This window comes from Pogonomyrmex barbatus, unplaced genomic scaffold, assembly GCF_055798465.1.
Source record: "Pogonomyrmex barbatus isolate J1 unplaced genomic scaffold, ASM5579846v1 scaffold12, whole genome shotgun sequence".
NCBI classification, from domain to species: Eukaryota; Metazoa; Arthropoda; class Insecta; order Hymenoptera; family Formicidae; genus Pogonomyrmex; species Pogonomyrmex barbatus.
The window spans coordinates 3,236,587-3,258,774 of NW_028297108.1; the positions used below are offsets into that span (position 1 = coordinate 3,236,587).

Sequence of the window (22,188 nt, forward strand, 5' to 3'; positions counted from 1 at the left end):
AAATATAAGTAACTAATATCTTTTGTTAGCGTAATATTAATAAAATAACAATTTGCTTATCGTAACCTAGGAAATTAATCTTTTTGATCTTGCAAAAATTTAGAGTCGTAAAATCTAAATTTTAAAAATTACTCCATACGTTAAAAATTAAAATTATACAAAACCATTTACAAAATAAAAGATCCACAACTTTCTTTACGAACATAAATTTCAAACAAATTGAAACTGTATATACTTGTGATTATTCGAATAAAAATTTTATATCGAATGGATAGTAAAAGTATTTTTTACATTTCTTCTGATCAGTCATTGTGCTGTTGCAAGCAACGCTGGTTTTTATGTAAGTTTTTGCTCATAGCTGTATGAAATGATGGCTGCTGCTTGTAACCCTTACGAGTCCAGGTGGGCTCATGCTTGTCGGTAACAAGATACGGGGGTGGTTAGAAGTGTGCAGAGGAAAACGGCGATGGGGAGGTATGGGGAAGTAGACGGGCGAAAGAAAAGCACGATGGTTGGAGGGAAAGAGTAGATATCGTAGCCCAACCCGGCTATACGCAACCTGCTTTCTGTTTAGCACTGACGCCCAGCTGTTCCTCTCGTTTTAGCTCTGAGCAAAGATAGTGAAGTCTGCAGTTAGCATTTATGAATGGAAACTAAAAGAAATCTTCCGCAAGGACGTTTGTCTTGAAGAACACGAAAGAAGAATACAACCTTTTTTTTTTCATTATTCCGCATAATGCGGAAAGTATACGTTAGGACACAATTTTGCTGAATATATTGTACAATTTCGTTATATTGAGTTGATTAATGACTTTAATGATTATTAAAGTCATAATATTATTAAAGTCACTAAATTATTATCAAAAATATAATTTAGATTTCCAAAGCAATGTATACAAGTAACAATGAACGATTAAGTATTAATTGACATATTATACGTGTAATGTGAATATTTTATACGTAATATTTAATATATTATGCATTTACGGAGTATACGCGCAATATTCAACATAGTTGCGCGTGTACATATTGTAATATTGCAAACAAATTTATTTTCGTTATTTTTGAACATTATTTCTCTATGAAATATACTAATATGTATATTTGCATCAAGGATATGTATTACATGCGCGTAAAATGCCAGCGGTGCTTGCATCTCCGGGATTTTCGTGTAATAATGAGACTAAAGATTTATGGAATAGATATTCCGTGACGAAGCAATCGAGCGAAAGCGAGAACAAGAGGGAAGGAGAAAGAGTGCACGATAAACAAGTCCGATATGTGCCTTTAACTCTTATTGAGTCGAGATTGAGTCGGAATCATTATCGCGTCTCGTCTCGTCTCGTCTCGTCTCGTCGAGATAGAGTAGATTGCACTCTCGTTTTGCCCCGTCGAGTCACCCCGTAGACGAGCAAAACTCCAGAACTCGGCTTCATCGAATAAAGCGCTCGAACAAATAATGCGGCTTCCCCCCAGATGCTTCCGGTCTCTTATTTCACCGGATAGCCATCCGAACACGTGCCTCACTTCCTCCTTCTCGTTCTCCTCCTTTTTCCTTTTCTTCTTCCGCAAAGGGGAATGAAGGATCGGTGGTAGTGAGAGCTCACCACTTCTCGCTGTTACTACTTCATTGCATTCAATAATTTGATCGCAAATCAACTGTGAGCGAGGGTCGATACGCGGCGATTTCTAACGAAAAATTTCCGTATGGCTGATCAGATTCTCGTTAAATTCAATATCGCGAGCTTTTGTAACGCGTCAATTGCAGCGCGCCTTACTTCGATGATTGATATCTATGTAATTTCTCTTTAAGTGTGAAAGATTCAATATACGAATGCAATATCTGAACGATTTTATCTTAAATAATATAAAATATTTATATTAGAGAATCGCGAAGAAGATCTGATAAGATCTGTATTTATATAATAATTTTTATCATGTTCCATTTTATCTAAAATATCATTTCATCTAAAATATTTCATTTGGTATTATGATCTATTTAAAACTCCGTCCATTTTGCAACTATTCTCTTCATCATGTTCTCTTCATAATCAATGAATAAGAGGGAAACACCGACAAGTGTTGCGTATTGTGCTATCGTCCGAACTTGCATATGGTGTTTTATTGCAAGCTGCGACAAACTCCCTTTGTGCAGGACCTATCGGTTGCGTCGTGCCGCATCCGTGTTTGCACGCAGCATCCCGCGTGTACACACGTCGCGCGCCTATGCACACCCACGACTCGACGACGACGACGGGCCCACCTGGAGGATGTCGTCGCGTGCCATTAAGGGTCCCGTTGGCAAACGTTTAATGACGATATGCCTCGAGCACGTGTCAGGACATCCTCCCGGCAATAAAGGCCCTCTTAGACCTCGTCCTCTCTCTTTCCCTGCGCCCGAACCACTCGATCCTTCCTCTCCACGTACAGTCGTCGGCAGGGCAACGGCGCAGTTGCCTGCGAACCGCGAGCAGTGAGTCTCTCCTCGTTTCTCGCCCTCTCTTTTTCTTCCTCTTTCTTCTCTCTCTCTCTCTCTCTCTCTCTCTCTCTCTCTCTCTCTCTCTCTTTCACTCCGCCTTGCTCTTGGCTCACAGGAGCGGTTTGCGTTTCCTGCGCGGCACGCGACTCCGTAGTCCAGCTGCTTCCTGTCTACCACACTTCTCTCTTACCCACCTCCTCTTGCCGTTCCGCCGACCCACGCATTATCGTATCCCACCGTCTGACTGTCCCCTATGATCCCGTTCATTCGTGGTCCCGCGTTTCCAACGAGCCATTGTGTTCAAGGGAGATCGCCTTTCATCATTCCGTCATGATATTTCGAATTTGCATATTTGAGAAAAGGGTAAATGACAAACGTGCCGGAAGAAATCGCAATTGTAAAAAACGTTATTTAACTTTTATGATTATTTAGTCGCTATTATTTTTATTAATGACCTGAATTAATATATTTATTTTTTAACATTTTTTAAATATTTTTTTTATGATTATCAAAAATTATATTTAAGGTAATGTAAATTGAATTTTTTTATTATGGGAATAGAAGATAAAGTTATATAGAATGGACGGAAATAAAAAAGATAAATATATATTGCCATAGGATGAAAATATTTCTTTTAAAGCTATAGAGGAAAAGTATTACGAGTCATCGTCGCTCTGCGCGGACAAAAAATTAGTAATTATTTTATTTGTATCGCTAATCACATGTGAGCGGCGATAGTCGTTTAAACGGCACCGTCTTTGCCTACCCGAATGATATTAATTAAATGAATGCGGTTAAATTGACTTTGTTTGCGATCCGATCGGATTTTCTGGCGGCGTAGAATCGCGCGTTGCGCCGCGATTGCGCCGCGTATGCATTCCGCACGCATCCATCGTTCTTCTGCACTCCGCCTATCTTCCTCTCACCTGTGTCTCGCGACACGTCGCACAGACGCGCGCACACAAACGCAAATACAAACGATATCGATTGCTGTAATTAACCGACCACAACAGGCACACGGCACGTGACGTTGCGCGAATGCGTGCACGCGTGCGTGCTTGCTCACTCGTTGCATGCATTCATCGATGACTCGATGCAGCGGGATTGCGTTCTATGTTCCTTGATGTCAGGATGGTTTTAACATTACTTTCATGAATTTTCGGTATAAAGTAATCCTTTTGTGTTATTGAGGAATAAATTATACATATTTATCTTAATTAAAATAAAATAAAATTATATATTTAATCCTGATATCTATTGGCATACTTTTTCTATTATTCAGAAATACTTCTTTAATTTATTCACATTTTACCTATTACAATGACGTACTACAATATTTTTCGCTGTTAAATCTTTTGGGATCACGCGCTTATCAGAAAATATATCGATAGACAGGATGGCGGTTTTGCTATGGAATTAATTTCCGCGCCAATAATTCGATGTGGAATTTTTTGGTATTATCGGCATCTCGCGCCTCTGGCTTTCATCGTTCTCCCCATCTTTATCGGATTTCGATCAAATGAGAACGCAGACCCAAAGGAAGAAGGGGACGCGGGAAAACAATTTGCTCACCACGTGATAGTAAATCACCCTCTTAGGATCAGCCAATAGTCGCTTGATTCCTGCGCTTTCGTTCCTGTAAAACCGATCACACTGTGTACGTTTTTGTGTTTGGCCAAGAGGATTTCTGTGTGCACATAGGTGTGGTCCGCGCGACCAGGTTTTTTTTTTATATTCACTCGTCCACGTGGCCCAAGCCGCGAAGGTGGAGCGCGTGCCAGCAGGGCGCGGGAAAACGATTAGTTTTTAATTTGACCCGAGCTGATTCGATCGCGTGAAATTGCGGCCGGCAGGCTGGTGCGTTCATTCCCGCTTTGGATTTTTCGGCAGCTCGGGGAGCATCCTCTCTTTCGGCTGTCTACGGCTCCTCTTTTTTTTTCTCCTTTTTTTTGCAAGGGCGTTTCGCTTTACGTTCAACGGACGCCTGTACCACTGGGAGTCAGTCGATCAGAATCGGAATTGCTTTTGACCGCAGTTCGATCAAGGAATGCTCGGATCCACCCTTTCGTCCTAAATTTCCTGTTTTCGAAACCATTTTTCTCTGAATGTCGCTGCGAATCTCTACAAACTTTCAGTATTTTCCAATAAATTTGTATTTGGCGACATTATGTGCATTGATCGATGATAAAAACGACCGATTCAGTAAACTGATTATGGTTACCATAGATTTGTAGCTCTCGATAATTTGATTTAGAGTCGTTTTCTCGCATTTTATTTGTACGGATTTCGCGTTATAATATATATGCTGTCTTTGATTTACACATATGATATGCGTCACGTTTTATTAACTATGTCTCTCAATGTCTAGTTTTATATGTATTTTATTGTTACATCCGATGTTTTAACCTGTTTTAATCGGTAAGTTAATTTCTTTATGTGGATATACATATTTATTTATATATATATATATATATATTTGGCTACATAAATATATATGTATACACACACACACACACACACACATATATATATATATATATATATATACATATATATATATATATATACATATATATATTTATTACATGTATCTTTATTTAAAAGAAACATATCCTTATATTACAAAAAAACAGCTTAAAGTTTTATTATAAATTTGTTTGCTGACAACAGCATATTTTTAATCTTATGCAACTTAAGTCTAAAGAAAATAATTAACTATTATCAATTCATGTTTATAAAGATATTATTTTTTAAGGTATTACATATACTACTCGGTAAAACTTGGGAGTTTCCTTGTGCTTGGAGAAATTCGAGCACGAGTATGTGTCTCGTCAAAATGCGTCGAATTTCCGAATTCGACCGCTACTTTTTCTTGGAAAGTCTGATGAGATGTGCGTCTTTTAGGGAAGGTCGTCACAGACATGTGCAAACACACACACCGCTTCTCTCTCTCTTTCTCTCTCTCTCTGTTTCTTCGTAACTGAGAAACGTCTGCGACCAGTTCTCCCTCTGCACCTTTTGCCCATCTCTCGAGCCTCACCGCGTGCAACATGTCGCGTGCAGGCACGTGCTCCGTAATGTATAATCTGACCTGTGGCCGGAGGCGTTCTACAGCGCCGATATAAATTCGAAACGGCGAGGACGCAGAGGGCGAACGCAGAAGAAGAAGACGAGGCCAAGAGCGATTGGGGGAGAGGTTCCGGTGAAAGGGCCAGGGAGATCGACGAGTACTCGTCCGGGAGATACGATCTACTCCCTCGACTAGCTGTAATATGCGGGTTCAGCTCTCTCGTGGAAAGCCGATTTTCAGCGCTTCCGTTGGCACGGGAAGTTGCGGGTCAGTCGGAGATATATGTATATACACGGAGCGCCGGAATACACAAAAGAATATAGATAGCTACAGACTAACGGTATGTCGGGGCCTTTTAATATAGCGATATCAGAAAAGGTAAGGTCGGTGGCACGTCGCTATCGCGTTCACGGATCGGATTCACGGATATAAATTTGAGATCTTCATAGCGCCACTAAAGTCTCGCTTGAATGGATCGCGTTGCTGATGAAAGTCATCTGGCTATCTATATGAACAATATTAAGCACAATTCTTAAATTCTTAAATTTCTTATGGATATTGTGTAATGTAGCAGACATGCAACATCTTGATATACACTGAAAATTATTTATTGCAAAAATGATTAACACATTGTACGATGTTTGTTTCTTGAAATGCCATTAGTAAATTTATTCTATTTTGAAGAAAAATAAATATTTCTTTTTATGCAAGAATAGTTTTCTTAGCGAGCAAAGATCGATTTTAAAATGATCAAAGAATTCCGCTAATGGCTGCGAGATTCGGGGCTGGTTTGCAACAACTCTAAGACGGTGCGCGACGCATTCGTGCGATAAAAATGATCGCTCACGCGGAACACGAGGCACAATCCCTCGGTAGCACACTTGGCGGTTCCGCGGAGAGGCGTTAAACCACGTGCGAATGCTTAGGAACGGGGCGCATGGCAGGTTTGAAACTGTTAACGCCGCAATTTTCTCAGGCAGGCTTCGTAGCGAGGCAAATGAGGGCCGCGGGTACGACTTCAGGGGCCCGTTTAAAACCGCTGATCCTTCGGGATCAAGATACTCGTCGTCCCTACCCGCTCATTTGTAGTCTGCTTGGTACTACGATACTGTAAAGTCGGATCCGGCACTCGATTACGTGCCTCCCGCGCAAACTCAGCGGTTTTCAGTTCGACACACTTGAGGTGCTTTTCTCGTATCTATCCTCCATTTTGTACCTTCTCTCTTTCCCTCTCTTTTGTTGATATTCCGTAACAGTGTTACAGAACAAGCAGAAATCTACGTAAGCACAGATAGATATCGATATATAGGACCGTCTCGAAAGTGGAATGGAGTTGGTGAGAATCAGGGGTGGAAGGGAACGCGATGGCTAGCGATGGGGAGAATAGGGGGAGGTGGCTCGTGAGATAGGTATGTGAAGGAGACAAAGAGGATGGTGCAGACCTTACCTCTCTCTCACCTTTATAAAAATGCAAACGGCCGATCATTTGAATACGTATAGCCGGTAATTCAGACGAGCGTTCTCCGCCCGCGTTTGCGTCACGCGTGCACATTCGTGTTCACATCGTGTATACGTGTTGTGTGGACGGTGTTTAAAGAAAAAATGCGCGAGAAGGCGACCCGAGAGAGAATCGATGTGGAGAAGGTGTGTCGCGTACAAAGATGTAAACCGTCTTACCTTCTTCTCCGCGGTGCGAGCCCTTTCATGCCCATCTTCTCCATCTCCTCCTCCGCCTCTTTTTCCTTCTTCGTTTTTATTTTTTATTTCTACTCGTTCTGTCCCACCTTTTCGATGGTTAGCGTCCAAGCCCAAACAACTTGAATCACTCTTAAAATGCAAACTGTTACAGAACAAGCGGGATTATATTTATCTCTCTCTTCTCGAAGAAAAAAATCATTTTCACGACGGTATTTTTATTTGTTAGCATTTGCAAATAAAATGTACATGCAAATAAACTGCACGTTTACATATTTTATGATTGAGCTAAAATATTTACTAAATTAATAAGATATTTTAATCAATCACGATTATCGTATTATATATGAAAAGTCCCACAAGATCTATATCTTAATATTACATAAATAAAATAATTTTCTCATTGATAATTGATCATAATGTATCAATCGTTTATTAATTTTTATAATAAGTATGTAAGTAAGTATGAAGTTTCAATAACGTGAAATAAACATAATTTGATATTACGTTATTAACAAAACGCCCTGTCTTTCTATAAGCTCATTCAAATGTTTCAAGATGTCGGCGAAGTATAACAATTCCAGATGCAAAGCAGACGAGAAGCCATTTCCAGAATCATAATCATAATTCGTCTTGCGGCCGATACTAAAGCCGTACCGTTGCATAACGATTCCAGGCTCGAGATAGGCCCGGAAGATCTCTCTGGGGGATAGAGAGCTGCAGAAACAGAGACGTCTACTGTATATACGCCATGACGAATACGCTTCCTGGAAAGAGCTTATGAATATTACTCCTTCGAAGAGGATCTTGCCGACGGCTTCTGATCCCGATGTGTATATAAAGTGCGAGATAGCACCTGACGACGGGGCCTTTGTCTTTTGCTTTATTTGAAATTCCATGCAAACCTCAGCGTGAGGCTGCGTGACCACAGCGGCCAAACTTGGGCCAGCCCGAGTCGGTTGGTGTTACCCCATAAAACAAGGCATTAGTGCTGATTCATATCTCGATAACCGATCTCGGCGATGATGGCGAGGACGACGAAGATACCGCCGCCGTCACCGCCACTGCCGTCGCCTCCGTCGTCATCGTCCTCGTCGTCGTCGTCGGATTCGACCTGCCTCGGGAATCTTGTTTCATCTCGTTGCACCCGCAACCTGGCATCTTTCATGAATAATATCTTCCGTGCATTTACATGCTGCTACGAATTACATCGCGCGGATCCGCCTCCCTCCTTTCCCTTCTGCCCAGCCCCTTCAATGGATTTCTCGCCCTCTCCATCCGAATCGCGAAACGCTTTTCCGCTCTTCCTCCACATGTATTCATGATGTATCCTCGAGAAAGAGGAGATGTTCCTTCAACGATAAGAAACGGGCTTTTCCTTTCTTGTCGTCCCATTGCTCTACGCCGCCTGGCGATTGTCGACTTCTCTGTCTCGTTCTCTTCCTTGTTGCTATCTCTCCTTCGCTTCTTCCATCACTCGGCTCCCGAGGGATCTTACGAATCGTTTAATTCGATCTTCCTCCCGGACTCCACTCGTACGTCTTGCAACGCGACGCGCCGTCCTTCGAGATCCATTTATTCAGCTCGGGACCCACCCTGGACCCGATTCCATTTTCCTTCCTCTACGAGATTATTTCGAATATGTATAATTTCAGTTGATATGTATGTATCTACTATTTGTTATCTATCTAAAGAAACCGGAAATGAAATTGCGCACGCATTGGGTGGCAAGTTGTATTTTATAGGATATCACGAAAATTTATTTTGTCGTATATCAATTGTACGTAAAATCAAGCTATATTGTATTTTGCAAATATAGTTATCTAAAAAACAATCGCTTTATTGCACCTATTATCGTAACCTAATAGATATTTGTATAAGATATTTATATAAGAAGCTAATCGCACGCTGATTTAATAAAAAATCACCGTACAAAGTATAGGGCCGTAATATTGCACGCTGGTAGCTTCCGCGGTTAGCATCAAAGGGGAGGAAAACATCGGCATGGCGAGAGAGGGCGAGGGATGTAAGTGTCATGGCAGGATCCGTGAAACCGCTAGGAATTCCGGAAGAAATAGCTCGACGGTATTCGCCCGTTTCTCGGCGAGCTCCCCTGAGTCGCGATGACATTCCAACGTTCGCAGGAAGGGTGGCTTCGTTGTTTCGCTTACCCTTTGCTTCGTGCTTTAGAAGACGTCCCGAGGAACATTCTTAACCGTGCTCTCCCGGGCGACGATTCCGACACGGGATGACGTTGTTACGAGACAAGGCATTCGTGCGCTCGTGGAACTCGTAGCGTCGCGAGACTCGAAATCTCCGGCGAATTCGGAACCGTTTAAACCTCCCGAAGTTTCCCCGTCGCGCTTTATATACGTATATACATGGGTGTGTAGGAGATCGGCATGTCAGGTCTCTCCGACGATCCTTGGTCCTTGATCCGGGACGGACAAGTTACGGGCGGAATATGGGCGTTTCGATGTTGCTTCGTTGTTCTATTCTCGATATTTCGCTGAGCTGTTTCGATAGCATATCGATCACAGTCAATGTTGTATGCTCGATGTCGTAAAATCGATGTTATATCTATTATTTTATTTTAAAGAATTTTGTCTTCAGCAAGACTGTCGAAACATTAATATAAAACTACAAGTAACAGTATATAGAAAGCATTTTTTTGATAAATTAACGAATTAACGAAAATGCAAATTAATAACGATAGTATCTGCGGATTTCAAGTAATTAAGAATGATAACTTAAGAGGTGGTCCTTTCTAAAAGATTTGTCAATAATACCATTGCGTCTCATTTCAAGTAATTGTGATTAAATAAAATTAAAAACACAAGTAATAATAGTAATAATCGCTTTAATTATTTAATTAAATATTTTATTTTTAAAATTTATTCAAATAGTTTAAATTCAAAAAAAATTTGTCACTAAAGTAATTCAAAGCACGATATTTAGTACAGAAATAATACACGAATGTGAAGACAGCTCCCTACAAGCACGTTCCAACGATCGTTGAGCGATCGGCCGTTTTTGGGGGAAAACAGGAGTATGCAATAGGCAGGTTGAGTGAACGCGAAAGCACGCGCAATGCGTCTGTTTACGAGACGCGGCGGAGAAGTATCGTGCGGATAATGGTGGACCACCATATGGACGCATGGTTGCATCGTGGAACTGTAATTTGCATGTGCGCACAGCTGATGTCTGGGCCCGGGCCTTCTTCTCTAGTTCGGCTCGATTTCGAGGAGGAGACGATAGCGCGGCCGCGCCTCCCTGCGAAAAAGGGAAGAACGGCGAGCGGAGGGACGCGGAGAGAGTCGCGGACGAGAGAGACGAGCATACGTGAAGAATGGGTTGCCGGCCGGTCCGGAATCGGCAGCTCGTTGCAACACATGTGCAACACGAGCGCACGCGAGAGCCTCGATTCTCCAATTACTGACATTAATGCCGCTTCGCTCCCTGGGCAGGACTTGCGAACAGGTTACGCGGCGACTCGCTCGAATCGTTCGATACGAAGGCCGCGGATTGACGGATTGTATATCGCATGGAGGAGGCACGATGATCATTCTTATCTTCAGAGATTTGTCCGATAATTCATTATAACTTTTGATGATTATATGATGATTCTTGACATTCTTGTATAAAAGAAAATGAGCAGACATTCTTGGCAGACATTCTTATATAAAAGGAAATGAGATGATATTCAAGTGTTAGTCAATCCGGATTATTAAAATTCGTATCAATCACAAGTTCTTTGAATAATTTTTTGTGAATTTATTAATACAGATCATTTCTGTAATTTTTTTAATTTTTGATTTTACAATTTTTTTTAGAATTCAGAAATTTGGCATAAAATTATAATTTAAAAAATTATTATATTAATAAATTATTTTAAATAAATACTTTGTCGAATAAAATAAATTATAATCTTCACATAGATGAACTTAATATTATTTTTTGGAGAATAATTAATATTTGACAACGTATTTCTTTAAGAATGTTTATATATGTTTATATTTCAATATATCTTCTATGATATTCTATTTTTAATATTTTTAATATTTTTATTGTGCACCTTATTTCGTAGGAAGAACATAAACGCGCACATTTTGAAGCTAGAACAGTTGGAGAGAGATATATACACAAATATGAAAAACGGCTTTTGCAATTTTTTGTTGGTCATAATTCGTGCGTAAAATATATATTATCAACTGCTTTCGCATCGCTTGGAGAACGTCGCGTGATCCTCCCTAATATCAGGTTTCTGAGACATTATTTGGTACCAAACATATGTCTTGAACACTTTTGTGCGTTCCGGTGGCCTCTTCACGTGGACTATTCTTCGTTACCACAGAATTTAATATTGTGAAATATGCTTCGTAGCTCTATCGAATTACGTACCGTCGACAACATATAGCGAATTACTTTAACATTTCTAAAATGTATATAATCTTTAAACGTTTATTATAAATCTTAATCCATCTAAAAAGTATCTACATTTTTTTTTACAAATTTACATTTTAACAAAGAATTTTCAAGAAGATAAGTGTTTCATTTGTATGAAATTTCCACAAAAATACACTTAAGTTATCAGCGACTAGTTGCATAGATGATAAATGAATTTCTAGTCCACCTTCTAATCTAGGAAGTGATATCGGAGGCGAGAATTGGCGCGCGAGACGAGATCGATGATTGAGAGAGCAGCGAGACGCTCCGAGCGAAGATCGACTAATTTAGACGTGAGTCACGCGACAGTCAGGTGCTCGAAATGCATCGATCTCGACGGACGGTGAGGCGCAATATTCCCGGGTGTCCACGTGAGACGATAATCATCTTCGTGTGGGTTCACTTGTTCTGGATCAACCTGCGACGCGCCCCGTGGCGCGCGTCAGGATATCGCCTCGGTGTCGTTTCGAAAATCGTTACGGTCGGCATTAGGTGGAATTCCGCGTGGGCGTGAACGCATCTTTATTTGGTTCATTGTCAGGCCCCGGTGGCTTCCTCTCGGCTGTATACAATATGCTTTATCTTCGGTGTACCTGGATTAGAGTACGCTCGCGACCACCGAGCACGAACCTGTCCCTCGCTTTCATTATCCTTGCGCAAAGGAGACTCGAGGAAACCTTCAGGGATCATGATTGCGTACGATCAAAATGGAGATTGATGGAATTCATTGAAGGAATTTCGGCTTTCGCTGTGTTAATCGCTCGCTGGGATCACTTGACTCTCCGGACTAATAGGTGCAAGAAAAATGTATTATTTAAGTATTATTTAAGAGATTACAAATATTTAATAATATTCTAAATATTATTAACATTTAGTAATATATATGTTAATATAGTTATACTTTTAATAATCTAACATACAATCTGTTCTCACTTTTAGTCTTACAAATATCGCAATTTCCGTCTATACGTGATAACATCGCATTTAAGTATATAGACGCATTTCACTTCCTTACGACGTCATTCTTCCTTTGTATGAACTCGATCTGTTTTCTTTTCTTATTATGAAATTTTGAAGAATCTTTCCACCTCATAATGTAGAACGAAGCAGCACGATAATTCAATATTCATATTCATTGTCGGAATTCTAAGCCAGGTGACGATCAATAAAGATGCGACAGTTATCGCGCGATATCTAAATTGGAAGGCGGTGGCAGGCGACCGAATCGCGCGGCATTAGCGACGCTATTGAATTATTCTGCGAGAAGATTCGCGACGAGAGAGAAACCGGTTGACCCGCTCACAATGTACGAAGTAGACACGAAACGAGACCGGCAAAATAAGAAGTCGAGGGAGGAGATCAAGAGGACTAGCCACCTCTAGCTGCGTCGTTCACGCACGGTTGCACGAGATGCGGCCGGACTGCGGCGCTGACGCGAATATAATGAGCCGCAGTAGCAATTTGGCGAAGAGGTACGGCTTCGGTGGATGGACCACCGGGTTGACGATTATCTCTGTAAAAGAGCCACCTGTATCCACTGACAGAGGCGTGAGGTATATACTGTGCGCGGCCACCATTAGAACTTTATTTGTGGTCGTTCCGAAACGAGACGAACGACGTGTGACTAACTACCCTTTGTAATGGCGCGATCCTTTATTCCCTTGAACGATCTGAATTCTACATTTCGGTATTTAGATTCACGTTTAGCAAATCGATTACAAAAATATGAATCCAGAATTGCGAGAGAAACTATTGTTTTTCAAAGAAAAATTTTTCTTAACTTTTCTTAATTTTTCTTAATTTTTTTAATATTTCATCTAGCAGTTGTATCAAGAATATGAAATTTAAATTTTTTTATAAAAATTTAATTATTTAAGATTTTTAATTAAGTTTTGTGTTTGATAAATGTATCTTTAATTAATGTGGTAATATAGTAACTCATTTATGAGTTTAGTATCAAATTGGGATTGAATTTGTTTGGCGAAAAAAAATTCTATTCGTATATTATTTCTCGCTAAGGCATTTCATAAATAGATAGGATCCTCATGGTGGTCTCGTTTTTGGCTTCTGGTGGCATAGGTGTGGCTATAGCATCCTGCCCCTCTGCTCTCTTCATTCTGTTGAGCAACCCTCTCTGTCAGCCGCCTCCCTCCGGGAGCTCATTTATAACGCTCACCTGGAAAACACAAAGAGACTTCTTTTCATCCTTGTGCTTTAATGCTTTCTCCTCGTGCCGCGGCGCGTTGTCCTTTTTACACGTTTATTTCGTCGCCGCCATCCTTCCCCGGCGTCTTTTTTTCTTTCCCCATTTGCCCTGCATGCTCTCTTTTTTTCGCCAGCGATTTCGCGAGGTTCTTTCACTTTTTATTCGCTCTTTGACTTTTTGCCGCTGCAATTGACATAATTTATACAGTAATAATGATAAGCTATATAAAGTACGCAATTCTTCTATGATTGATAATATTTTTATAAAATTGCATTTGCGTGTGCGAAGCGAACACGTCTACATTTTACATTATTTTCTTCCCAATTGTCGTGTATTGACTATCATTTGTCATAATTACAAAAAAAAAAGCATTTTAAAAGATAACTTATTAAATTTAAATATGGATTCTATTCCACACTTATGATCTCTTTATTGATTTCTATATAATAAATATGTAAAGATATTTTTGTAATTTGATCTCCTTTAGTGATATCACGCATGACAAATAAGTACTAAAATTATCTCTTTTCTAATAAATGTCATAATGAATCTTTTATGATAAATGAAAACGGACTTTTGCCAGAGGAAATAATTATGTGTATTGAATGATGCATCGCATTGAAACTCGCGTTTGTTTTATCAAAAATGTCTAGATATAGCCATTTTCGTTAGAGTTAGGTAGGTTCGTTGACTCTGCACGGTAATCAAAGATGAAATGCTGTTGCAAGGACTTGGCTTTTTTCCCTGGACTGTTACTGCCAGCCGAGATGGTAAATTAAGAGAGAGGAGGTAAATCAAGATTTATATTTTGTCGTCCTCTGTGTGGCTTATGAAAAGTACATATCAAATAGAATTATTTTTTAGACAAATACGCATGGCGTTTATTAAGTTAAACTTTTTTTTTTAGAAAAATTTTTTTTTAGAAAAAGACTTTTTAATTATAAAATGACAAATGAAAGTATTTTTCATTTTTTTTATATATTTTATTTATAATAAATTACTTATACAATATTTATAATATTGTTAGAGAGAGAGAAAGAGAGAGAGAGAGAGAGAGAGAGAGAGAGAGAAATTATTTGCAAATGTGAGCACTCTGTGTTCCATTATATTATAAAGAATTCAAATATAATTCTGGTATATACATACATTATGATTATTTGAAAACATAATCCGTTTTATTTTATGTAGCACGTAATTTATATTTTAAATTGAAAAATGTAATAAAAATATATTTTTATTTATATCAATTTTTTTTAAATATTATATAAGGCAGAGAAAGGAAAAATTGATACGTCATTGTATAAAGATATATTATACGATATGTAAGGGAGGCTTTGCTTAATCTAGAGAATAAGATGTATGTAAAGATAAATTATATCGTTATATAATAAATTAATTAGAGTGACAAAGGCAACTTAACAACTTATCAAATCACAACGTTTTTAATATGAACCTGAAATCGCATGATTTATGATTTAGAGACACACACATCTATATCTTTCATTTTCAATATATTTAAAAATGTTTCATTTTGCATCCCGCTATTTTTTACGTTTAATTATACAACAACACCGACGCACGGATGCCAAAATTAAAATTTCATGTCACTCCCGGGATACAGTGCTAAATTATCCCGCACTGTTGAGGAATGCATGAAACGTATAACGAAATTAACTACGATGTCGCGATTAGTTCTGTTGGCTGTTGCGTGGATACGAAATGGGCGTAAAAAATGCAATTCGCGGCACGAAAAAGGCCGTCGTCGGGAATACGGCTCTGAATGCGCGCACACGGACGAGCTACATCGTCAGTCTTTCGATTAAGATGGATCCCTCGTGTTCGTATGCAAAGAGATGCCATAACTCCTCCAGGGGGTCCTTCGCTATCCTCTATGGAAATTACGTAAATCGCTTCCTCCGATCCTTCCTCAATCTTCGATCTTTCTCGGATAGGGCGGGTGTCCCCGACCAGCTCTGAATCGCCAAGATCTCCGAGATCGTATCCGAATTTAGAAAGCGTTTGTGAAGATAGTACGAATGGCAATGTTCCTCCATTTCGGCATTCCTCCACCTTTGAACGACGCATTTGACCTCTGCCACTTACCTCATGGATACAAATATCGGGTATATTCAGGTCAAATATTCGATCGACTATTTAAAATTGCGGAATAGAATGATAAAGTCGTCAACGACTGAATAAATTGACCCTCCAAGATGTAGATAAATTTAAAATTTTGATAAGAATCCATTTCACGAAAAGTTTATGAATCCTTCCTCTTCGACATCCGCGAATCGCGACGTTAAAATTATTAAACTTTTTTCTGTTCCCATCTGCTCACTTTGAGCTCTATGAAAAGTAATTAATAATGGATTCCTTCCTCAAAATTAAATTACATCAAATCACAATTAAATCTTACATATTAAATATTAGTTTGCATACCCTTATAACATAAATAAATGTGTCATGAATTAAAGCACTTATTCAAATTGTAAAGACATTTTCCTGCCATCAGGCAAATGAAATAATTAATTTTTTAAATTAAGGATATGTTAAATAAAATTAAATTTTTTTCTATAGAATTTTTATTTCGTGAGTCTGATGAATATGAAATGGATCTGAATGGATTTATCGATGCAGAACGGGATTGGATATTAATAAAATCGCAATGCGTATTATGGGGTGTCGGTTGAGTATAGCGGCATTGTGCCGTTTATTCTAAAATTATTGCAATGAATATGCCTTTCAAAATTTGCTAATATCGGTTACGTTGCAAATTCATCCGGCGCATGAGTAACGTTCATAAAACGTTTCATCGCGATCAAAGTGAACGCGTGCCATGCGACCTATTTTCTACATAATCATAGACTGTCTCCACCGCGGTTATTAATCGTCGTTTCATTATCGCTACCATCGCAGCAAGAGGGGATCAGGGGATATCACGCGTCGCGGAGATCCGCACGCATTACGGCTGATTACGCCGATAAAATCGCGCGATGCATTAGCCGCGCGCGTAACGTTCGCATGTATACATACGGTGTTCCAGAATGAAAATTTGTGATATTTTAAGAGAAATTCTCGATGAATTTTTGTTATTTTTCACAAATTGTGCTTTTCCTAAATGCAAATTTTTTTTAAACACGCACACATGATTATTTATCATATTTGAAATTTTAATATATTAGAGTTAGAACTATAATTATAAGATTAATTTAAATAATTGAGAATTAATTTAAATAATAACATTCCTTTACTTTTGACACTTGGTTTGCGAAAAGTGTGTTTTTATTACTAACAACTTTAATATATGTAAAAAATGATTATATTATATGTCGATCTCCATGTCAACAAGGAGTTGGCTATATTCGTCAAAAAAATTTCTTTCTAACATGCTATGTTTCTGATACACCCTGTGTATGTGCGAAAGCAGATCCCATCCCGGAAACATATGCCATTCAGTCCGACGCAGTCGCGCTACGATTTCCAGTCTTGCGGAAAATATGTGCGTAGAGCGCGGGTACGCTCATTAATTGCCGCCGCCGGTGATATTACTGAATTCCGTTGGTCGAATATATTACGGGGGACGAGTTTGCACGAGAGAAGCGAACAGACAAATCGGCTCCGGCATGTTTGGCTATGTCGGTCCTCGAATTCACGATGCTGAATAATTACATGTCAATTGATTTTAATATGTATACGTGATTGTGCTCAAGAAACAATGAGATGGTATTATGTAATGCGGAGAAAATTATTTCATTTGTCGTCGCGAACGAATATATATATATATATATATATATATATATATATTAATATCTTGTTGGAAAATCTTATTACATTTTTAATCTGATTAGACATTTAAAGAATAAATCCTTTATTCTCGATAATATTTTAATACCTGAAATATTCAAATGATTATATGTATAAGATTATTTTCCACATTAATGGACAAATATTATGTGATAGAAAAAATTGGTAAATCTTTGAATCAAATTCAAGTTTATGATTCTCCGAGGATAATCTAAACAATTCTCTCAAACATACAACGAGAGATTAGAGTGATAAATACGCTTAATTAAGATAGTCCACGTAAATCTTGCTTTGGTACTTATTATATTTTCAAGAATCATTGATATAGTCAAAAGTTAATATTTTTCGAGATATCGCGGATAATAGAGATCATATGGAATTCGTCCACGTCGGAATTTAGCATGCAGAAGATAACGAGACAAGAGATAACGAAAATGGTTCCGAAAGTACCGTCAGAGATCACATGAACTGCCTGCTCGTGCAAGTTTACGACATCGACCGTAGGTTCTCATCTCGTAATTTGTCTAACAAGACCGATAGAGCCCCTATGCTTCCCTCATGTTCCATTATCGTTTGGTGTAAGGCCATATGTTCTAAAGAGTGCAACGTTTGACTTTAGCATCGATTTCGCACGACATAAATAAAATGGCGATATAAATTATTAACTTACGTGCAATTTAATCCTTAATCTATAAATATGTGAATATTTATAATTTAAACAATAGAAATAAAAATAATAAACAGATTTTAAATACAACGAATTATTTGGAAAAAACTGATGAAATTGAGAGGAAGAGAGAGAAAATTTATTTTTTTTGTTTATATTTTAAAACGCCACAATAGCGAGTGAGTAATAGTGGTATTATTATTGTTCAAATGTTTTAATATTCTGCTAATATATGATGTTTTTCATGAAACATCTCGCTTATTTATTTACACTTAGTTAACATATTCGCAGTGCATCGATCATTGCGTTTACATATTAAAACGTCACGTATTGTTGAACGTCAGTGCGTAATTCAATATACAATATACACTTTATGAATTTTGGTACGCGTATGTTCGCGTTTGGTGCGTAACCGATAGTTTTACAGCCGATTGGAGTATCGATGCGCAACAAGTAACGCAAACGGCAAGAGGCGTTTTCCTAGAAGAGATCACGGCTCATTGGCGAGCCGTGTGGACCGGATGAGAAGAGGAGGAAGAGTCGGTGCAGCAGAAGCGATTATCCTATATAGAATAATTTGTCCGCTTCATTGGATAATGCTGTCGTGGCGCCAGTCTCTGACCTGCTTATACGCCTCGTCGCTTCTACATTGAACCTTACGACTCACACACGTCGTTTAATTAAAGGCTTGCATTGTTACATAACCGCGATGAAACTTGATGATTTGCCGGCATGAATGTACACGCGTCACGTTTCGATTCACAACGAGCACGATTTCTTTCTCCTCTTTTTTCCTATTGCGAACATAAGGCTGTTTATGTCGTTTCTCACATGTGGACATCGTAAACATTATAAAATTTCACCCGGCCGAAAAATATGAATCCGATAACATTCATATTTTCAGAGTGACAAAGTTGCAAAGTATGTAAAATATTCTCTTTGATTACTAAAAGTTAGAAGCATTTAATAATACTTCCGTTAATTCGTGTTTTACACGAAGTTTGACCTCGAGCAATATTCCTCGGGACAAGTTGAAGAAAAAAATTTAACGATTTTTTTCTAACTCTCTTTACTTGTTCGAAGTGTTTTGCATAATGTAATTTGAGAAAGTATTTGATGGTTGTATAACGTCGAATTAGGCCAACCTTATGTTGTGTTCGATTAAAAGCGTCGTAATTGTTCCCGCGTGATTATGCAAAGTTTTCAAAGTTCGGCAGCTACGAAGTACGAGGTAGTACGAGCCAAAGTCTCAACTTCACGCTTGACGAAACCGCCTGACTATCCACGCGTTAAACTTCGTCTTCTTGTCAGGGTCGTTGGATGCAAGCACGGTGATCTTGGCCAATCTTCTGCGGATCGCTTCGATTACAGCGATAACCTCCCCCGTCTATTTCTCGTCCTACTTCTTAGCTGACTCATCCGTTCAAAGAAAATAGAATTATGGTAATCAGAGTTCTCAACGATATCGTTACGGCCGACTGACTTGGAACAAATATAATTGTGGTGGAATAAAACAATAACTAGTTAGTAGGAATGACTGATATTAATGTTTCTTTTTCTTTAATAATATTAGTCAAATTTTAATTTAGTAGAATTACGTATTTATACACGTGTATATATATATATATACCTCTTCGTTTATCTTGCCACACATATCAAATCTGTGAATAGAATTTCCGTACATAGTAATAAATTCTCACATATATTAACATCGTCAATACGATAAGGATAAAATCAAAGTGCTATTAATTAAATAAAAATTTATACAATCTACCGATATGAATTAATCAAGCGATTATTATTATTTTTTAAAGGGATCTTTTTCTATAGCTTTATTTACGCAGTAAATAGAATTGTTCAAAAATCGTAATGCATTCACAATGCTCAAGTTCCATTATGCTCGATCATGTGAAACGATAAGGTATAAACGGCATTAGCCACATGCGACTTCGTCACGTATGTTCCTGCAAAGCCGGCTAAGTGACGCAGCCGGTGCATCGACTGCACTTCTGCAGCTATGGAGCGGGCTTCCAGGTGGTGGCACGTGCTTCGGCATCGACAGGTGGCAAACGGTCCAAATTCCCCGTCGTCTCGCGGAAGAACGGACCGCTCTTTCGATTTCTAGAGGCAGATCTAATTTATCCTCAGGTCGTTTCATCAACATGCGCATCCGTCTGTGGAGGGAATAACTGTAAATCGGTTCGATTTCTAGTTTCAGAAAATTGAAGGGATTAATCGTCAGGGTGAATTGCAAAAGAGCAAAAAAAATTATATATCATATTGCACAATATTGGAGAAGTACGTTTATGAGAATAGACGATTTATTATATTTCAGTGAATGAAAGGGGACAAAAATTTTAATATTATCTCAATTATTATCTCTTCATCTCCATTGCAATATAATGTTATTATTTTTTAGTGTTAATAACAATATAACACATTGCGTTTCAACATTTCGTCCGTGATAAACAATGAAAATAATGATGGAATATGAATAACAGAATAATATAAATAATGTTGTAATAATCTATGTAATTATTGGATATTTATGTTTGTGTCTGCTTCATATCGACATTTCCAATTTAATACCTCAGAGGTGGAATTGATTTTTGTTCCATTCGATATTATCCTCGTTTGCACGTAAACGAATAGGCACGAATAGGCGCGAAAGGCTAGCAGTCGGAATACGGCGCATTATAATGCTCATTATATTCGATCTGCTCTCCCGCAATACACGGTATTGCATACCGCGTAACTTCCTTTCTCGCGATATAACGTCGTATCATCCACGCGAATACAAACGGTAAATTCTCATTATGATTTCTTCATAAGAAACATAAAAATTATCGGATTATTGCTTGCAGAACGAGACACAAAAACGGTGGATTTTTGCAAGCAATTTCCGATCAATTAGCGATGTAGTAAAAGTGGTATCGAATTTATCTTCTTGTTCCATTTTCGCGGTTGCTTAAACGATCTGCAACGTGATAATTGTTTTCGAAATTAGGCGTACATTTTAATAATAAATTAGATGAATTAATAATAAATTAGGCGAAATATTTAATAAAAATGTTAAGTAAAACTATAAATATGAAGTTCGCTAAATATTAATTGATACATGCGATTACATGATATTATATACGTACCAAATTTAATTTATTCTGCTAATTCAAATTGATGCTTCGTATGAATTGTACATTTAATTTATGCGCAACTTGTAGATGAATTTAAACACGGTTATTATATATAACTTGCGAACTCGTATAAAATAATGGAAACCGGTTTAATTATTATTATGTACGGGCAATAATCTATTATATTATTATACGTTATTTACAATTACCTATGTTAAAATAGCCGGAATTAATATCTTAAAGCGTGTGATTTAATTTAATACTATGCGCCTGACGTTTATTATTCCATTTTGATTACATTATTCCTGTACGTTATTTTTGTCCGCAATATTTTTGTTCTCAATCAGGTTTTTCGAACAGTTCAACGAAATCGAAAATCCAAGGCGATGTCTTGGCAGGTGGTATAAAAGTTGTGCCGCCACTGTGGTTAAACAGCAGCCGTCTGTAGAGGTTCAAGGGCCAATAGAGAAAGGTGGGTATATAGAATGGAACTCTCGTTAAAAACATCTGCTGCTACTGTGGACCAAATGTGAGAGAAATGGAGACGCCATCAGAGAATGATTTTTCGAATTGCATCCCAATTTTGCCTTTTATTATCCGTGCTAGATTGTTTTGACTTTCAACGAGTTCATCTTCTCGAAATATTCTTGTTTATCGAAACATCTGATTTGTAATAATGTGTTCTAA

The 22,188-nt window shown here is 38.3% G+C and overlaps 1 protein-coding gene and 1 long non-coding RNA gene across 4 annotated transcripts in view; one reads left to right on the forward strand and one right to left on the reverse strand.

Moving 5' to 3' along the window:
- Window positions 1-22,188, forward strand: part of stet (stem cell tumor) — a 352,773-nt gene that overhangs the window by 19,105 nt on the left and 311,480 nt on the right. The window lies entirely within an intron of this gene.
- Window positions 11,160-22,188, reverse strand: part of LOC148937657 (uncharacterized) — a 167,969-nt gene continuing 156,940 nt past the window's right edge. The window contains exon 3 of the long non-coding RNA XR_016138113.1: window positions 11,160-13,866. This is a non-coding gene — a long non-coding RNA (uncharacterized LOC148937657). The remainder of the gene's footprint in view (window positions 13,867-22,188) is intronic.